Below are 20,977 nucleotides of genomic sequence, written 5' to 3' on the forward strand. Positions count from 1 at the left end.
ATCAAGATAAGAAAAAAGAACCGGTAGTTGAAAAGGTTAATGAAGATAACACAGTTAAGGCTAAACCTTATGTTAAACCATACCAACCACCACTTCCTTACCCGAGTAAAATGAAGAAAGAGAAACTTGAAGCCGAGCAATCTAAATTCTTGGATATGTTTAAACAGATAAATGTAAATCTTCCTTTCATTGATGTGATTTCAGGAATGCCTAGATATGCTAAATTCTTGAAAGATCTAATCTCAAATAGAAAGAAAATGGAAGAACTCTCGGCTGTTACCATGAATGCTAATTGTTCAGCAGTACTGTTGAATAAGATACCAGAAAAACTATCTGATCCAGGAAGTTTCACAATTCCATGTTTTCTGGGTAGTCTTAGTTCAATAGAAGCATTAGCAGATTTAGGTGCTAGTATAAATTTAATGCCGTATTCACTATACGCTAAACTAGACCTTGGAGAATTGAAACCAACAAGAATAAGCATACAACTAGCCGATCGATCAATAAAATATCCTAGAGGGATAATGGAGAACATGCTAGTTAAAGTTGGTACTTTAGTATTTCCAGTATATTTTGTTGTTCTGGACATGGAAGAAGATTCTCAAGTTCCTCTCATATTAGGAAGACCATTCTTAAATACGGCTAAAGCAATGATAGACGTGTTCGGTAAGAAATTGACCCTAAGTATAGAAGATGAGAGTGTTACCTTTTCAGTTGATAGAGCAATGCAACAAACACAATCTGCAGATGATACATGTTATTATATTCAAACTATAGATGCACATGCAGAATTATTAGAAGAATTTTCAGAATTACAAGGAACAGGAGAATGTTCTTTAGGAGAAGGTAATGAACAAATTGATGAAGCTGAAATGTTAGCTACACTTATAGCTAATGGATATGAACCAACAACAGAAGAACTTCAAATGCTAAAAGAAGAAGACAGATATCGATACAAATCATCGATAGAAGAACCACCGAAATTAGAGTTAAAGCCACTTCCAAACCATTTGGAATACGCTTATTTACATGGTGAATCTGAATTTCCTGTAATAATATCGTCTTCTCTTACTGAAAATGAGAAATCACAACTCATTTCTGTGTTGAAAGCTCATAAACCAGCCATTGCATGGAAGATTCATGATATTAAAGGAATAAGTCCTTCGTATTGCACACATAAAATCCTTATGGAAGAAGGTCATAAAACGTATGTGCAACGCCAACGAAGACTAAATCCTAATATGCAAGATGTAGTTAAAAAAGAAATTATTAAACTGCTAGACGCAGGTCTAATTTATCCAATCTCTGATAGTCCATGGGTAAGCCCAGTTCAATGCGTGCCTAAGAAGGGTGGCATGACTGTCATTACAAATGAGAAAAATGAGCTTATTCCTACTAGGACTGTAACAGGATGGCGTGTGTGTATTGATTATAGAAAATTAAATGACGCCACCAGAAAAGATCACTTTCCCTTACCTTTTATTGATCAAATGTTGGAAAGATTAGCCGGAAATAGTTACTATTGTTTTCTAGATGGATTTTCCGGATATTTTCAAATTCCAATAGCACCCGAGGACCAAGAGAAAACCACATTCACGTGCCCTTATGGTACTTTTGCTTACAAACGCATGCCATTTGGACTTTGCAACGCCCCAGCAACCTTTCAAAGGTGTATGATGGCGATTTTTCACGACATGATAGAAGAATGCATGGAAGTTTTCATGGATGACTTTTCAGTCTTCGGTGATACATTTGAATCATGTCTAGTTAATCTGGAACGAATGCTTATTAGATGCGAACAATCAAATCTAGTTCTTAATTGGGAGAAATGCCATTTTATGGTTAAAGAAGGCATCGTTCTTGGTCATAAAATTTCAAAAGAAGGAATTGAAGTGGATAGATCTAAATTAGATGTAATTGCTAAACTTCCACATCCCACCAATGTTAGAGGAGTTAGGAGTTTTCTAGGGCATGCCGGTTTTTACCGACGTTTCATAAAAGATTTTTCTAAAATTGCCACTCCTATGAATAAACTCCTAGAAAAGGATGCTCCATTCATCTTTTCAGATGAGTGTATCAAATCTTTCAATATTCTTAAAGAGAAACTCACTAATGCGCCGATCATGATAACACCAAATTGGAATCTACCATTTGAACTAATGTGCGATGCAAGTGATTTTGCAATGGGAGCCGTTTTAGGACAAAGGATTGAAAAACAATTTCAACCTATATATTATGCTAGTAAGACGTTACAAGGAGCACAAACAAACTATACAACTACTGAAAAAGAACTCCTTGCTATTGTCTTTGCTTTTGACAAATTTCGATCATATCTCGTTCTAGCAAAAACGGTGGTCTATACCGACCATTCTGCTCTTAGATACCTATTTTCAAAATAAGATGCTAAACCAAGATTAATCCGTTGGATCTTACTCTTACAAGAGTTTGATATTGAAATCCGAGATAAAAGAGGAGCAGAAAATCTCGCCGCTGATCATCTTTCTCGTCTTGAAAATCCCGAATTAGAAGTTCTAAATGAATCGGCCATACAAGATAACTTTCCTGATGAATATCTATTGAAGATAGATTATAATGAAATTCCATGGTTTGCAGACTATGCAAACTACTTAGTTTGTGGATTCCTTGAAAAAGGATTATCGTACCAAAGACGAAAGAAATTCTTCAGTGATATAAAACACTATTTTTGGGAAGATCCACATCTATTTAAAAGTTGTCCCGATGGAATAATACGCCGATGTGTATTTGGAGATGAAGCTAGTAAAATTTTAAACCATTGTCACACAGGACCAACAGGAGGGCATTATGGGCCTCAACTAACAGCAAGAAAAGTTTATGATGCTGGATTCTATTGGCCTACAATTTACAAAGACTCACACCTTCTTTGCAAATCCTGTGATGCTTGTCAAAGGGCAGGAAAAATAAGTCAACGTGATGAAATGCCACAAAATGTCATACAAGTATGTGAAGTATTTGACATTTGGGGTATTGACTTTATGGGTCCATTTCCAAAATCTCATAATAATCTCTATATTCTCGTAGCCATTGATTATGTATCTAAATGGGTGGAAGCACAAGCTCTCCCAACTAACGATGCACGAGTTGTAGTCAACTTTTTAAAATGTCTTTTTGCAAGGTTTGGAACACCAAAAGCTTTAATAAGTGATCGGGGTACTCATTTCTTTAATAATCAACTTGAGAAAGTTCTTAAAAGATATGGAGTAACTCATAAAATCTCCACCGCATATCATCCACAAACAAGTGGACAAGTTGAAAATACCAACCGAGCTTTAAAACGTATTCTAGAGAAAACCGTAGGATCAAATCCGAAGGAATGGTCCATTAAATTGGAGGATGCACTCTGGGCTTTTAGAACAGCCTACAAAACTCCAATTGGAACCACACCTTTTAGACTTGTTTATGGAAAAGCATGTCATCTTCCAGTAGAAATTGAACACAAAGCATTTTGGGCTTTGAAGACATGTAATCTTGATTTACATGAAGCCGGACGTCTACGATTAAGTCAACTAAACGAATTAGAAGAATTAAGACATGAAGCATACGAAAATTTGTTAATCTATAAAGAAAGAACGAAGAAATGGCATGATAAAAGAATCAGAAGTTCAAAAGAATTTAAAGAAGGAGACAGAGTTCTTCTTTTCAATTCACAATTCAAGCTATTTCCTGGAAAATTAAAATCAAGATGGTCTGGACCATTCATAGTCAAAAGAGTTTTCCCATACGGAACGATAGAATTAATAAATTCAAATGGGATTGAATTTAAAGTTAATGGTCACAGAGTTAAACATTACATACATGGTCCGATGGAAGAAGACAATGAAGTTAATCACAATTTCGATACCACAGCTAACTAAGTATAGGGGGTTTATGTATTTCTGTTAGAGTTAGATTGTCTGTTTTCGTGTAGTTCTCGAAAATGGAACCCGAACGGTCTTTCCCTAGCAGATCCTAAAGAACTTGTCCTCTCCCCCCATTCTGAATTTTTATTTTTTTTAGGAAATGAAGACTGCCTGTGAACTAAACCATGGTCTAATGCTACACGCTTTGATCACTAAATGTAATAATGACACACTACCAAGTGAAATAGTATCAGTAATCAGAGAAATATTAGACGGAGTAAGAAAAGAATCCAGATGCGAAGATAATAAGTTACAATTTGGTAAAGGAAAATCAAAATCCGCAGCGAAAAGAAGAGCACGACACCTAGAAAGATGTCACAAATGCGGAAAATGGTCACATGGAGGTAAATGTTCAAATAATCAAACCTATTCAAATACCAAATTTGTTACTTTATGCAGAGACGGACCGTTCATATGTTTAGAAGAAAAAACACTGAATGCTCGAGGTTACGCCTATGTAGCCATGGAAAACCAATTAAACCGACTATCTTATGAATGGGATAGATCATATAACTAAGAAATCTATTTCACACGTATGTTTGTACAGTTTTTATTTTTTTTTATTTTTATTTTTAACCTTTTGATAATAAACACTAATTTGTTCGCTATAAAGTATTAAATTGGTATTGAATAAAATTAGGTTTGGCGACCGAAATTATTGATATCATTCAAAAATTTATTACATCACTGCGAAATTTAACGTTTATTCTTAAGGTATAAATATCTTTAATCAATCAACCCAAAATATTTCAAAAATTCGTCATGAGTTAAATTAGGTCATGGAACCGAAATTACTTTATCGAAAAGAGGGGCGCATATTTTTGATAATATTTGATTGATTAAAGTGGGATAAAAAGCCAAAAAGATTTTTAATTTTATTTTTACCATGTTTTTAAAATTAATATATAAATCTTAAATTAATATTGTAAACTTTGTAAAATCAATATATTTAAAATTGTAAATATTTGAAAAATTAATATAAGTTTGATGTGAATTTATAATATGAATTTTTAAATTAAGTTTGGTGTGAATTTTTAATTTTTAAAATATGAATTTTTAATTTTATGCATTTCAAATTTTGGTGTGAATTTTTAATATTAATTTTGAATTTTATATTTAAGTTGTGTGAATTTAAAAACAAAAATTTACTTTATCTCCTTAAGTTAAAAATATGATTTTTAAAATTCGTCGTAAGTTGAAGACTAGGTCGTTGAACCGAAATTGCTTTACCCGAGGGAGGGACGAGAACTTTTATTATCATTATTTTTAATCTTATTGAATTAAAGTATGCCAAAAACATTAAAAAACTAAAAAAAATCTAAGCTTTTAAAACAATCGCTTGAAAAAGACAAATTTTAAAATTTTGTCGAGGGACGGACTAGGACATCGATCCGAAACGACCGCGTCCTAAATAACAAGGGAAACAAAATTTTAAAATTAATTACTTAATTGTTTTAAATAGTATAAGATGTTAAAAAAAATAAAAACAAACTCCGCGACTCGCGGAGTTTGAAGGTTCAAACACCGCGACTCGCGGAGGGACCGAATTACAGAAAAAAAATAAAACGCAAGAACAGCTCAGTTGCACACCACAAAAACGAAAATACTGCGAAAATAACCCGAAAAAAACCCGAAAAGACCTCCCAAATTCACAATTTTTCACCGTTAATCATCAAATCTTTTACTAAAATCATGTTGAGATGGATGCTATCAAAGAATTACTCAAGAAAAATGGTAAATTTCTACACCTAAACACCATTTAATCCGAAAATTAGTGTTCTTGAGCAATTTTATACCCAATTTAATTTTGATGCTTTTTAGTGTAATTATGCTTAAATTGTTTATGTATTATGCTTGTATAACCTAGATTGATGCTATTTAACATGATTAGAAGCCTTAAACTTCAAATTTTGAGCAATCTAGGGTTTGTGTTCTTGAGCAATTTGGGGCTTTTTGATATAAACAGGTTATGGCTGATTTTTGTCATGAATTATTGCTAAATTAAGTAGTGTAACATGTTTAGGTAGTTAAATGATCCAAACTTTGAGCCTAAACATGATTTTGAGAATTAAAGTGGACTTTTTCAAGTCTAAAATTCATGAACTTGATTTTTGAGAGATAATGCCATTTGAAACTTGTTTAATTGCTAGTAATGATTATTTTGACATGTTATTTGAGTTGAATGCTTATGAACTTGACAAACATTTTCGTATATGCTTATTTGAAAAAGTGTAGATTTGATGAAAATATGAAAATGAGCTTAAGTTTGATATAAATTGATTATGTCATTGTAATTATTTTGATTGGTGATTTTGCTGACACTAATGCATATTTGGATACACAAAAATTGTGTTTGATGTGTTCTGCAGACTGAAAGGGGTGAATCTTCATCCCAACCTCGCAATGCTCCTGCTGAGAATGCGGAACAATAGGAGGTGGATAACTACTACAAACAAGATATACCTCATCCAGTCATGACATTTTCTGATATGCACTTGGAAGATTTGCACCCGAACCTGAGATTTGACAGACTTTGGATAGATTATCCAAAATACCAAAGGGGTTTGCATACTCTTCATTCTAAAGTTGTTGAGGTACCTAGGGTCATAGAATGGGGACCATTAGAAGCTGTAGAATTGGCCGGGCCAATTAGGGAATTACTTGCACAGAGGTATAGTAATTCTACTTTTAACGACTGGGTACGTTTATTCACCATGCGTAGACCTGTATATAAAGTATGGTGTGAAGAATTGTTGTGTAGTATAGAATTAAATGATCGGGTAGCTAGTTTAACCGATCGATCTTTTATTAGATTTTTGTTAGGAGGTTCGATGCGCCACATGTCTTTACTAGACATGGCTCAGGCTTTACGTATATATACGCCTGAGGAGTTAGCATCTGCCGATTGTAGAGGGTTGATACTAAATGGTAGAAAGATAGATGAAAATTTTGATACACATGGTGTATGGAGTCAAATGACAAGCCATCACCGATTCAAAGGGGGAAATTACTCTTATTTGGATATAGATAGAGCTGAATTAAGAGTAATTCATAGGTTTTTAGCTAATTCGATTACACAAAGAGGTAAGAACAAGGAAAAGGTAAATGAACAGGATTTGTTTTACCATATGTGTATTCGAGACCCACAAAGCGCTGTAAGTATACCATATTGTGTGGGTTATTATTTATCAGCTATGGTTAGGGGGATGAGACCGCATAGCATAATAGGAGGTGGTATATTTATTACTTTGATTGCTGAATATCTCGGTGTGAATATAAGTCGGGGGGATTATTAGTCGAAGAATCAGAACCCCGCGATACAATAGGTTTAAATGTATACCATGGTGCGAAAGTTTTGAAGAGGCGAAATAACGCCGCAGTACAATACCATGGTAGACATCCACAGGTTGAGAGAAACCAACAGCAAGGTAATGTAGGAGGGGGAAATGAAATGCAAGAAATGCAAAGGTTTATAGCTTCACAGGAGTACGAAAATGCTAGACATAGAGCATTTGAAGATTGGCAAGTTCATCAAAACCAAATCATAGCTTATTGCCAACATATAGGTAGAAACTATATTCCTACTACAAAGCCCATATTCCCTCCCTGGTCTATAGAGATTCAACCACCGTATCCTACGTATAACCCAGCCGAAGCATTTTATAGCACCTATGGTTATGCATGGAACCCCTACTGGTATCAGTATCATCCCTAGTCTACTTAGTTTTATTTATTTTGTAATTTGTAATGTTGATACGTTTAATACTTATGTTAATATTGTAATAGTTTTTATAATTTTCTAACTTTTATTCTTAGATTTTAATAATTTTTGAATGTGGGGTAATATACCAAACTTCAAAAATATGTATATATGTTTGCAGTTTATCTTATGTACACAACAGGTTAAAACAACGCATTTTCAAAGACTGGCATTAAGTTCAGCAAAAGCAACTAATTTTGACGACAAGATGCAAAATATATTTGAAATAACAACAAGACGGAATGAACAAATGATATGCACCATTTATCATTCAGCAAGCAAACACAAATATGTTTGGAAACTTTGGTAAAATTTAATCATTTTCACACAAATCACCCTCAATAATTTAAATTGTTACTGATTTCTTGCAAATGAGGGCATTGCAAGATCTTAAGTGTGGGAAGGAGTTAAATTCTTTCGGATTTTAAAATTTTTATCTTAAACACTGGGTTACCATTAAAAATACTAGTAAAGCAGTAGTTGTATTAGAATCTAGTGCTCTCTGATAATAAAGAACAGCCCTAGTCTTATATACTGACTACCCAATTCTAGTAAAATTTTTCAAAATTTTCAATTAAATGAACTCAAAATCATGTTTATACATATTTATGAACGATAAAACTAGGTTTTAACACCGAAATTATTGTTACCTCGGAAAGGACATAAATTGAGAAACAAACCAAAATATTAAAATTCATTTAAAATGGAATAGAGGACAATAAAAAGGAAAATAAAAGCCAAGTGTGGGAAAATTTACCAAGTTATCTTAAACATATGTCACATATTTCTGTAACAAATAACTGAAAATACTTTTGCTTTGGACTAAACTAAACTATTTTACCTGATGAAAGAAAAGAAGAGATGGATCTACACGATGAATCAATTCCATCATTAAAAGGAAGTAAAGTCTTCCGAAAAAGACACGCGCTTCTTGATTTAGGTCAAGAAGTTGTCGTCCAGACCAGCTGTAGGTTGACGAAAAATCTAGAAAAGTCATCATTAAAATCAGCAGGAAATCTACGGACCTCAGCATTAAACAGGGTCGCCAAGCGGTCAGATTTATCCTAACCATGAGAAGGATTTATCTCGTACAATGGGGGCACCATGCAAATTAGCTGGATAAGACTAATGAATCAGATCCCCAGAAAGGATAATCTCCTTAAAAGATCAAAAATCAGCTTTTAAGCCTGATATTACTCAATCCTTGAGATTGACCTTAAAGATTGAGAATTACAAACTCATGGAATTAAATGATATCTAAACTCGAGCCTGAACGAGAAAATATTTTGATCAAAATTACAAACCGATTTGTTTTCTAAAAACCCATTTTCAATGCGTTCATTACCATTGAATGTAAAATCCTAGGAATTCACCTGGAATTCATTAGGTCACCTGAACCAAATCGGGTGTCAACCGTAAGAACGGTGGTTGCATAGCATGGTCAAGGACAGGACCTTGTGCCAGACCGAAAAATTATAAGGGTGAGCTTTACTATTGCTCCTACCAAGGATAGTAATTGCGTCTGACACGTTATAGACCATAATTAAAAGCATGTCAGGGGACATTGCCTTAACAGTTGCTTGTTCAACGCTTTCCTTTACAACCAGACGGTAGTTTACCGAAAGGTAATATACGGGACAAGTAAACTGGACGTGTTGCTTTCCAAATACAAGGTTAGCAAGTGGGTGACACAAAACCATAAGTTTTGAGCTAAAATTTTCAAATCTGAAACCCACCAAACCCACAAAAATATTTTGCAAACACCGGTGAAGGGTTATTCCAGAAAACTTATCTAGGGTAAAAACTAGATTTAATTTTCAAAAGATCAAATGTTTTCATAAAGATCCAATTTCCTTAATGGATCTAAATTTTTATAGTCATGTGGGACTGTAAACCATATCGTTACTACCATTGTTTATACCGCCGTATAGAAATCACTGATGTACAAAATGTGAAGAATAAAGAAGTGATTCTAGTATTTCAAGACGATATTGCTTGAGGACAAGCAACACTCAAGTGTGGGAATATTTGATAATGCTAAAAACGAACATATATTTCATAGCATTATTCCCCAAGAAAGACAAGCTTTTATTTGCAATTGTTCTATTTAAAAGTGATATTCGTTTAAATAATAAAAGGTGAAGACAAAAGACAGATTCGACGAATTGAAGACGCAAACGACCAAAAAGCTCAAAAGTACTAAATACAATCAAAGAGGTTCCAATTATTTATAAGAAACGTCTCAAAATTACAAGAGTACAAGATTCAAAACGCAAAGTACAAGATATTAAATTGTACGCAAGGACGTTCGAAAATCCGGAACCGGGACCAGAGTCAACTCTCAACGCTCGACGCAGCGGACTAAAAATTACAAGTCAACTATGCACATAAATATAATATAATATTTAAATAATTCTTATAATTATTTATATATTATATAAATAATAAAAATCCGTCGGCAAGAAAGACTCTAAAGTTGGTGAGCTGGAATTTCAAACTCCGCGACTCGCGGAGTTTGAAGGCAGAAAAGGTCGCGAGTCGCGGAGCCCCAAAAACTGAAACTCCCTATAAAAGCAAACGAATTCTGATCGCAAACACATAACAAATATATCCATCCTCTCTATATCTATACGTAAATATTTATATTTATATTTTAATTTTAATTTTAATTTTAATTTTAATCCTAATAATAAGGGTATGTTAGCAAATGTTGTAAGGGTGTAAGTCGAAATTCTGTCCGTGTAACGCTACGCTATTTTTAATCATTGTAAGTTATGTTCAACCTTTTTAATTTAATGTCTCGTAGCTAAGTTATTATTATGCTTATTTAATCCGAAGTAATCATGATGTTGGGCTAATTACTAAAATTGGGTAATTGGGCTTTGTATCATAATTGGGGTTTGGACAAAAGAACGACACTTGTGGAAATTAGACTATGGGCTATTAATGGGCTTTATATTTGTTTAACTAAATGATAGTTTGTTAATGTTAATATAAAGATTTACAATTGGGCGTCCCTATAAATTACCATATACACTCGATCGGACACGATGGGCGGGGTATCTATATGTACAAATAATCGTTCATTTAACCGGACACGGGAATGGATTAATAGCCACTAGAATAATTAAAACAGGGGTGAAATTATGTACAAGGACACTTGGTATAATTGATAACAAAATATTAAAACCTTGGGTTACACTCAGTCGACATCCTGGTGTAATTATTAAACAAAGTATTAAAATCTTGTTACAGTTTAAGTCCCCAATTAGTTAGAATATTTAACTTCGGGTATAAGGATAATTTGACGAGGACACTCGCACTTTATATTTATGACTGATGGACTGTTATGGACAAAAACCAGACGGACATATTAAATAATCCAGGACAAAGGACAATTAACCCATGGGCATAAAACTAAAATCAACACGTCAAACATCATGGTTACGGAAGTTTAAATAAGCATAATTCTTTTATTTCATATTTAATTTCCTTTATTTTATATTTAATTGCACTTCTAATTATCGCATTTTTATTGTTATTGTATTTAATTGCACTTTTAATTATCGTACTTTTTAATTATCGCAAGTTTATTTTATCGCACTTTTATTATTCGCAATTTCATTATCGTTATTTACTTTACGCTTTAAATTAAGTCTTGTATTTATTTATTATTTTACATTTGGTTTTAACTGCGACTAAAGTTTTAAAATCGACAAACCGGTCAATAAACGGTAAAAACCCCCCTTTATAATAATAATATTACTTATATATATATTTGTATTTTTATAAAAGTAAATTAATATAGCGTTAAGCTTTGTTTAAATATTTTCCATGTGGAACGAATCGGACTTACTAAAAACTACACTACTGTACGATTAGGTACACTGCCTATAAGTGTTGTAGCAAGGTTTAAGTATATCCATTCTCTAAATAAATAAATATTTTGTGTAAAATTGTATCATATTTAATAGTATTTCCTGCTAAAATATAAAGCTATTTTATATACACCTCGCATAACATCAAAAATATACTGTTTACACACGACCATTACATAATGGTTTACAATAGAAATATATTACATCAACATATGTTTCTTGAATGCAGTTTTTACACAATATCATACAAACAGGGACTCCAAATCTTGTCCTTATTTTATTATGCAACAGCGGAAGCTCTTAATATTCACCTGAGAATAAACATGCTTTAAACGTCAACAAAAATGTTGGTGAGTTATAGGTTTAACCTATATATATATATATATATATATATATATATATATATATATATATATATATATATATATCAAATCGTAACAATAGACCACAAAATTTCATATTTCAATACACATCCCATACATAGAGATAAAAATCATTCATATGGTAAACACCTGGTAACCGACATTAACAAGATGCATATATAAGAATATCCCCATCATTTCGGGACACCCTTCGGATATGATATAAATTTCGAAGTACTAAAGCATCCGGTACTTTGGATGGGGTTTGTTAGGCCCAATAGATCTATCTTTAGGATTCGCGTCAATTAGGGTGTCTGTTCCCTAATTCTTAGATTACCAGACTTAATAAAAAGGGGCATATTCGATTTCGATAATTCAACCATAGAATGTAGTTTAACGTACTTGTGTCTATTTTGTATATCATTTATAAAACCTGCATGTATTCTCATCCCAAAAATATTAGATTTTAAAAGTGGGACTATAACTCACTTTCACAGATATTTCCTTCCTCGAAAATAAGACTTGGCCACAGATCGATTCACGAACCTATACAAATATGTACATATATATCAAAGTATAATCAAAATATAATTACAACCATTTTTATTATGTTTTAAAGATTTGATTGTATTAAGTCAGCTGTCTTCGTTAGTAACCTACAACTAGTTGTCCACAGTTAGATGTATAGAAATAAATCGATATATATATTATCTTGAATCAATCCACGACCCAGTGTATACACGTCTCAGGCTAGATCACAACTCAAAGTATATATATTTTTGGAATCAACCTCAACACTGTATAGCTAACTCCAACATTACTGCATATAGAGTGTCTATGGTTGTTCCAAATAATATATATACATGGGTCGATATGATATGTCAAAACATTTGCATAAGTGTCTATGGTATCCTAAGATTACATAATATATTAAAATACATGTATAATACAATATAAGTTAGCTAGGATATGATTTGTATAGATTTGTTAAACATTTCCCGTAGCTAAAAAGATCAAAAATATCTAATCTTGTTTTACCCATAACTTCTTCATTTTAAATCCGTTTTGAGTGAATCAAATTGCTATGGTTTCATATTAAACTCTAATTTAAGAATCCAAACAGAAATATTATAGGTTTATAGTCAGAAATTTAAGTTACATGTCAATTACTAAAGAGGTAGTCATTTCAGTCGAAAGAACGACATCTTGATGACCATTTTGAAAAAAGATACTTTCACTTTGAGTTTAACCAAGATTTTTGGATATAGTTTCATGTTCATATGAAAAATCATTTTCCCAGAAGAACAACTTTTAAATCAAATTTTATCATAGTTTTTAATTTTCCAAACCAAAACAGCCCCCGGTTTCACTACGACGGCGTATATCCGATTTTATGGTGTTCATCATCTTTTCAGGTTTTAAATCATTAAGTTAGCATATCATATAGATATAGAACATGTGTTTAGTTGATTTTAAAATTCAAGTTAGAAGGATTAACTTTTGTTTGCTAACAAGTTTAGAATTAACTAAACTATGTTCTAGTGATTACAAGTTTAAAACTTCGAATAAGATAGCTTTATATGTATGAATCGAATGATATTATGAACATCATTACTACCTCAAGTTTTCTGGGTAAAACTACTAGAAATGAGAAAAATGGATCTAGCTTCAAAGGATCCTTGGATGGCTTGAAAGTTCTTGAAGCAGAATCATGACACGAAAACAGTTCAAGTAAGATTTTCACTCGAAATAAGATTGTTCTAGTTGTAGAAATTGAATCAAAGTTTGAATATGAATTTTACCTTGAATTAGAAAGATAACCTACTGTAAATAACAAAGGTTACTTGATCTTAGATGATTACTTGGAATGGATTAGAAAGCTTGGAAGTAAACTTGCAAACTTGGAAGTATTCTTGATTTTTATGAAACTATACTTATGGAATTTATGAAGAACACTTAGAACTTGAAGATGAAACTTGAGAGAGATCAATTAGATGAAGAAAATTGAAGAATGAAAGTGTTTTTAGGTGTTTTTGGTCTTTGGTATATGGATTAGATATAAAGGATATGTAATTTTGTTTTCATGTAAATAAGTCATGAATGATTACTAATATTTTTGTAATTTTATGAGATATTTCATGCTAGTTGCCAAATGATGGTTCCCACATGTGTTAGGTGACTCACATGGGCTGCTAAGATCTGATCATTGGAGTGTATATACCAATAGTACATACATCTAAAAGCTGTGTATTGTACGAGTACGAATACGGGTGCATACGAGTAGAATTGTTGATGAAACTGAACGAGGATGTAATTGTAAGCATTTTTGTTAAGTGAAAGTACTTTGATATGTATCTTGAAGTCTTTCAAAAGTGTAAGAATACATATCAAAACACAACATGTATATACATTCTAATGGAGTCGTTAAGTCTTCGTTAGTCGTTACATGTAAGTGTTGTTTTGAAACCTTTAAGTTAACGATCTCAGTTAATGTTGTTAACCCAATGTTTATTATATCAAATGAGATGTTAAATTATTATATTATCATGATATTATGATGTATGAATATCTTTTAATATGATATATACATTAAAATATCGTTACAACGATAATCGTTACATATAAGTATCGTTTCGTAATTCTTGAGTTAGTAGTCTTGTTTTTACATATGTAGTTCATTGTTAACACACTTAATGATATACTTAAATATCATTTTATCATGTTAAATATAGTGTATCAATATCTTAATATGATACATATGTATTTAGTAGACGTTATCATAACGATAATCGTTATATATATCATTTCGAGTTTCATAACTTAGTAATCTCATTTCTTATGTATATCATACATTGTTAATATATTTAGTGAGATACTTACTCATCATAATCTTATGTCAACCATATATATATGTCTATATATACCACAACATGTAGTTTTTACAATTTTGTAAAGTTCGTGAATCGCCGGTCAACTTGGGTGATCAATTGTCTATATGAAACATATTTCATTTAATCAAGTCTTAACAAGTTTGATTGCTTAACACGTTGGAAACATTTAGTCATGTAAATATCAATCTCAATTAATATATATATAAACATGAAAAAGTTCGGGTCACTACACATACCACTATTGTAGTGATTTGATGAGGGGTTAAAGTTCGATGTTGACGATACCTCATATGTGGGTTGTAACGACCCGACTTTTTCAACTTATATTTATATTTATTACTTTCACAAAACTGCGTATTTGTGCGTACTGAGCTATATTATATTCTGGGATCATTATTCATGTTAATTACTTTCGTTAATACCTTACAACGTGTTATTAAGTGCTTAATCACTTAACTTGATCCCTGAATGCTTTTACGACCGTTAGTGTCACTTGTTGTTTAAAACGAGCTACATACTTAGTACAAGTTAAACTTTTGTCATAATTGGAGTATTATGACTACTTAAAACTAATTGTTATTTTCTAATGACAATTACTTGGCTTATTGGTTGCTTAATTACATTTAGTGATTTACTAATGCATACTAGTTAGTCTTAATGGACTTAAGCCCACCCTACTCTAGCTAATGGACTTTTAAGTTAACCCAACTTTAATGGATTTATGATCCATTAAGATGTAAGATAAAAACCCATGAAGATAAGCCAACATACTAGCATACTTTTGTACTAATTCCTACACTTTGTTGCATGGGATCCCAACATACAAGCACTACCTTTGTACCACCACCATGCAAAAGCAAAATGGTCCCCCCCATTCCCCCACCCTTGGCCGTCGGCTTTAGGGGACACCACCACCACCACCACTTTAAATTCCAACTTCATTTCACACTTCATTTCATTCTCAAAACACACACTTTCTCTCTAAGATTTCTCTCTAGTCTTTCTCACACTAAAAGCTTAAGAAATTGTAAGTTCTTGAATTTTTCTTTCTTCTTCTTTTTCTTCTTTAAATCGACATCATCATCATCATCATCAAAGGATCAAGCTTTCTAGCTTTTGATCTTGTTACATCTTGTAGATTCAAACTTTGATTTGAAATCTTTAAGAACATGAAGGATTCAAGCTTTTAGATTTGAATCTTCATTACTTTGTTGGATCTAAGTTTTATAGCTTAAGATTCACTTTATTTTGTTAAAAGATCAAAACTTGTGTTTAAGATCTTCATGTAACTTGTAGATCTAGCTTTTTGCTTTAAGGATCTTCAAGAACATTAAAGATCCAAACTTTCTAGCTTAGGGTTTCATTATTTTATTTAGATCTAAGTTTTTTAGCTTATGATCTCATTACTTTTACTAGATCTTAGCTTTCTAGCTTATGGTCTCATTAATCTTGTAAAAATCCAAGCTTTCTAGCTTAGGGTTTCTTAATACTTGAGATCTAAGTTTTTATTTGTAGATCTCACTTACTTGGAACCTTTCTATGATCTTTATGGTAATAAAAATCAAGTCTTCATCATCTCATATGATGAAGATGCATAAACTTGTGTCAAAAGGACAAAGGTTGAAGCTTTATTGTGTTTATATAATAAAGAGACAACTTTGATGTTCAAAACTTATAGAAAGTTAGCTTTTACTTTTAGTTGTGTATTGATGGTTAAAACTTGGTCGTAATGATGCTAAAACATCAAAGAGTTGTACACTTGAGGCTTACATGCATCAAGGATGAGAACCGTGATGAGCATCAAACACCAAGAAACCCACCGGAGCACTTGTTTCTGTTTTTCAGGGTCTGATCAGACTCCTGGGGCTTCTGGAAGGTTGATTTCCAGATAGTTCGATTTAAGTAGATGACTTTTCGTTTAAGACTCGCCTAAATCCAGTAGTGACCCGAACTTTTCCATGATTATATATTAATTGAAAACTATATTTGCATGATTAAATGTTTCCAACATGTTAAGCAATCAAACTTATTAAGACTTGATTATTTGAAATGAGTTTCATGTAGACAATTGACTACCCAAGTTGACCGGCGATTCACGAACGTTAAAACTTGTAAAAAATGACATGAAAATATATATATGAATATACATATAGTTAACATGAGATTATGATAAGTAAGTATCTCCATATGTATATTATCAATGAGTTATATACATAAAAAATGAGAATACTAAGTTAAGAAACTCGAAACAATATATATAACGATTATCGTTATTACAAAGTCTTACTAAATACGTATGTATCATATTAAGATGTTGTTACACTATATTTAACATGATAAAATGATAATTATATATATCATTAAGTATGTTAACAATGAACTACATATGTAAAACAAGACTACTAACTTAATAATTTTGAATCGAGGCATATATGTAACGATTATCGTTGTAATGACATTTTAATGTATATATATCATATTAATATATATTCATACATTATAATATCATGATAATGTAATAATTTAACATCTCATTAGATATAATAAACAATGGGTTAACAACATTAAATGAGATCGTTAACTTAAAGATTTCAAAACAACACTTACATGTAACGACTAACGATGACTTAACGACTCAGTTAAAATGTATATACATGTAGTGTATATAGATGTATTAGTACACTTATGAAAGACTTCAAGACACATATCAAAGTATTTCTACTTAACAAAAATGTTTACAATTGCATTCTCATTCATTTTCATCAACAATTCTACTCGTATGCAACCGTATTCGTACTCGTACAATACCCAGCTCCTAGACGTATATACTATTGGTATATACACATAATAATTCAGCTCTTAGCAGCCCTAGATAGTCAACAAACATGTGGAACCAATAATTAGACAACTAGCATGACTTTTGAGCAAGGAAACAAAAACAAGAACTCCTTTTAACCCCACTCATCTTCACCACTCACCACCTACTCCATTTCACTTCCAATTTTCTTCCCAATTCTCTCTCAAAACACACACACACTCTTTCATGAACGTCTAAGTTACTATTTTTCCAGCAAAAATCATCAAATACAAGCTTTGGTTATTACCTATAATCATCATAAAAACAATTACTCAAGAACACATCAAGAACACTTTCAAGTTTACAAGTTTACTTCCAAGTTTCCTAATCCATTCCAAGCAATCATCTAAGATCAAGAAACCTTTGTTATTTACAGTAGGTTATCTTTCTAAATCAAGGTAATATTCATATTCAAGCTTTGATTCAATTTCTATAACTATAACTATCTTAATTCGAGTAATAATCTTAATTGAACATGTTTTTGTGTCATGATTCTATTTCAAGAACTTCCAAGCCATCAAAGATCCTTTGAAGCTCAAGTTATTTTTTCATCATTTTTAGTAAGTTTACCTACTAAACTTGAGGTAGTAATGATGTTCATAACAGCATTCAATTCATATATATAAAACTACCTTATTCGAAGGTTTAAACTTGTAATCACTAGAACATAGTTTAGTTAATTCTAAACTTGTTCGCAAAAAAAGTTAATCCTTCTAACTTGACTTTTAAAATCAACTAAACACATGTTCTATATCTATATGATATGCTAACTTAATGATTTAAAACCTGAAAAGACGAAAAACACCGTAAAACCGAATATATGCCGTCGTAGTAACACCGCAGGCTGTTTTGGGTTAGTTAATTAAAAACTATAATAAACTTTGATTTAAAAGTTGTTCTTCTGGGAAAATGATTTTTCTTATGAACATGAAACTATATCCAAAAATCATGGTTAAACTCAAAGTGGAAGTATGTTTTTCAAAATAGTCATCAAGACGTCGTTCTTTCGACTGAAATGACTACCTTTACAAAAATGACTTGTAATCTGTATTTCCGATAATAAACTTATAATTTTTTTGTTTTGATTCATAAACTTAAGTTCAATATGAAACCATAGCAACTTGAATGATTCAAAACAGATTTAAAACGAAGAAGTTATGGGTAAAAAAGATTGGATAATTTTACTTGATTTAGCTACGTGAAAATTGGTAACAAATCTATATTAATCATATTCTAGCTAACTTATATTGTATCATACATGTATTCTAATATATTATGTAATCTTGAGATACCATAGACACGTATGCAAATGTTTTGATATAACAACCCTAATTTTTCCGTTACTTTCGTTAACCTTCCGTTAGTTCATTTAACGGCGATTATTTAACTTTTATGTGTTTACGTGTATTAAATGCGTATTTGACCTTTGGAGGGTTTCAATAATTGATATGGGTTGATATTAATTCAAATAAATATTTCGGATAATGAAATACGATAAAAACGATACGATTTTGATAATAGCTTTTAGAGCAACGAAATGCTCGGGTTTATTTTAATAATTAATTTTATTAATTATTAACTTTTTAAAATATTTAATTTATTGGGTTTTTAATAAATTAAGCGATTGGTTGCGTTTAACGATCATGTTAGCGTTCCGGGCATTCGGTACGACAAAACGACACTTAAAACGGGCCACGAATACACGGGATTAAAAAACGAGAGCGCAGGAACCCATAGTGGGCCCCATTCCGCCAACCCCTCCCCATACCCCCCCTTATATTTTAATTTTTGATAAGTTTAGGGGCTTATGTGCTAATTGTTTAAACTAGGGTTAGTATAAATAGAAGTATTAACCTAAAATTAGTAAACCCTTACACAAAAACTGCAGTCTGTAACGACCCGACCAAAATCGTTATTGACGGCGCCGTTAACTTAGGTCCCGTTGCGTGGTCGTAGTCCCTATATGAGACTCGTTTGACCAAAATTATGTCGCATTCATTTGAAAGGTACAAGACTTGCAAGTTTAGTTTACAAAACCGTTCGACAACAAGTCTAAGTTTACAAAAGTCATAAAGTATAAATGAAATAACTTGCGACATAATTAGTTTAAAAACACAGTTGCTATAAATAGCGTAAGTATGTAAACAAAAGTTTGAATCCAAAAGTGCTATCCCTAGCGTATGCATGCATGGTTGACTCCAATCAAGTAATCAAAGAGTGCGGAAGCATGTATCAAGTAGCCAAGTATGAACCTGAGAAAACATGTAGAAAACTGTCAACGAAAAACGTTGGTGAGATCATAAATGTATTTGTGAAAGTATGTTTTTGAATCACAAGGCTTAGTATCAAGCGTATACATCTCTAAAGATGTGTTTGTATCAAAAAGTATACATCTCAAAAGATGTTATTTGTAAACCATAAGATTTTGTATAAAGTGAATAACAAGCGTATACATCCCAAAAGATGTTGTCTGTATCACGAGCACCCAATTACCAAAACTTAACTGAATCTTACCTCTGCATAATAGTGTTAGAACCTACACTATATACCGAAAATACGTTTCATCCGTCAGATGAGGGTTCGTCAAACCCGCATGGCCACACAACATAATTTCTCGCTCACACCCTACAAGTGTAACTAATGGTAATTGAACTTGAGGATTTTCGTTCTAACTCGTATGTATCTTTGCTCTTGTATTCGCATTTGTGTTCAAAGTATGAAAGTATAAACCGTATAAATGTATATAAAGTATATGTTTCTCAGCCCACGATTTAAAAGTATAAAAGTATTTGAAAGGGTGGGACTATGATCTCACCTCGAGTGCACGAGTATAAAAGTACTTCACAAAGTAACGTATGCATGAAAGTTGCTTAGCCTTGACCTAAACAAGTAAGTTGTGTCAATTAACCGGTTACGACACAAGGTCGGGTGAAATGTGTTCAATTAGTCCTATGGCTCGTTACGACTCGAATAGTATAGCATGTGAATCACGTTGTCAAGTTTCATGCAAGAATCACGTATAAAAGCATGTTAGAACGTTTGCATAAAAGTTTGGTTAAGTTTGACAAAAAGTCAAACTTGGTCAAAGTCAACGAAAAAGTCAACATGTTCGGGTCGGGCCCCGGACTATTTTTCTATGCTAATTATTCATATACAAGTATATTAAAACAAGTTTCATGTGAATCGGAGGTCGATAGCTAGTCAAACATTTCGCGTGAAATGCGCCAAACAAAGCAGAATCTGGCCAGGCCAATCCGCGCGCCGCGCGGGGATGGGGCGCGCCGCGCCACC

The sequence above is a fragment of the Rutidosis leptorrhynchoides genome, chromosome 8, assembly GCF_046630445.1.
Source record: "Rutidosis leptorrhynchoides isolate AG116_Rl617_1_P2 chromosome 8, CSIRO_AGI_Rlap_v1, whole genome shotgun sequence".
NCBI lineage: Eukaryota > Viridiplantae > Streptophyta > Magnoliopsida > Asterales > Asteraceae > Rutidosis > Rutidosis leptorrhynchoides.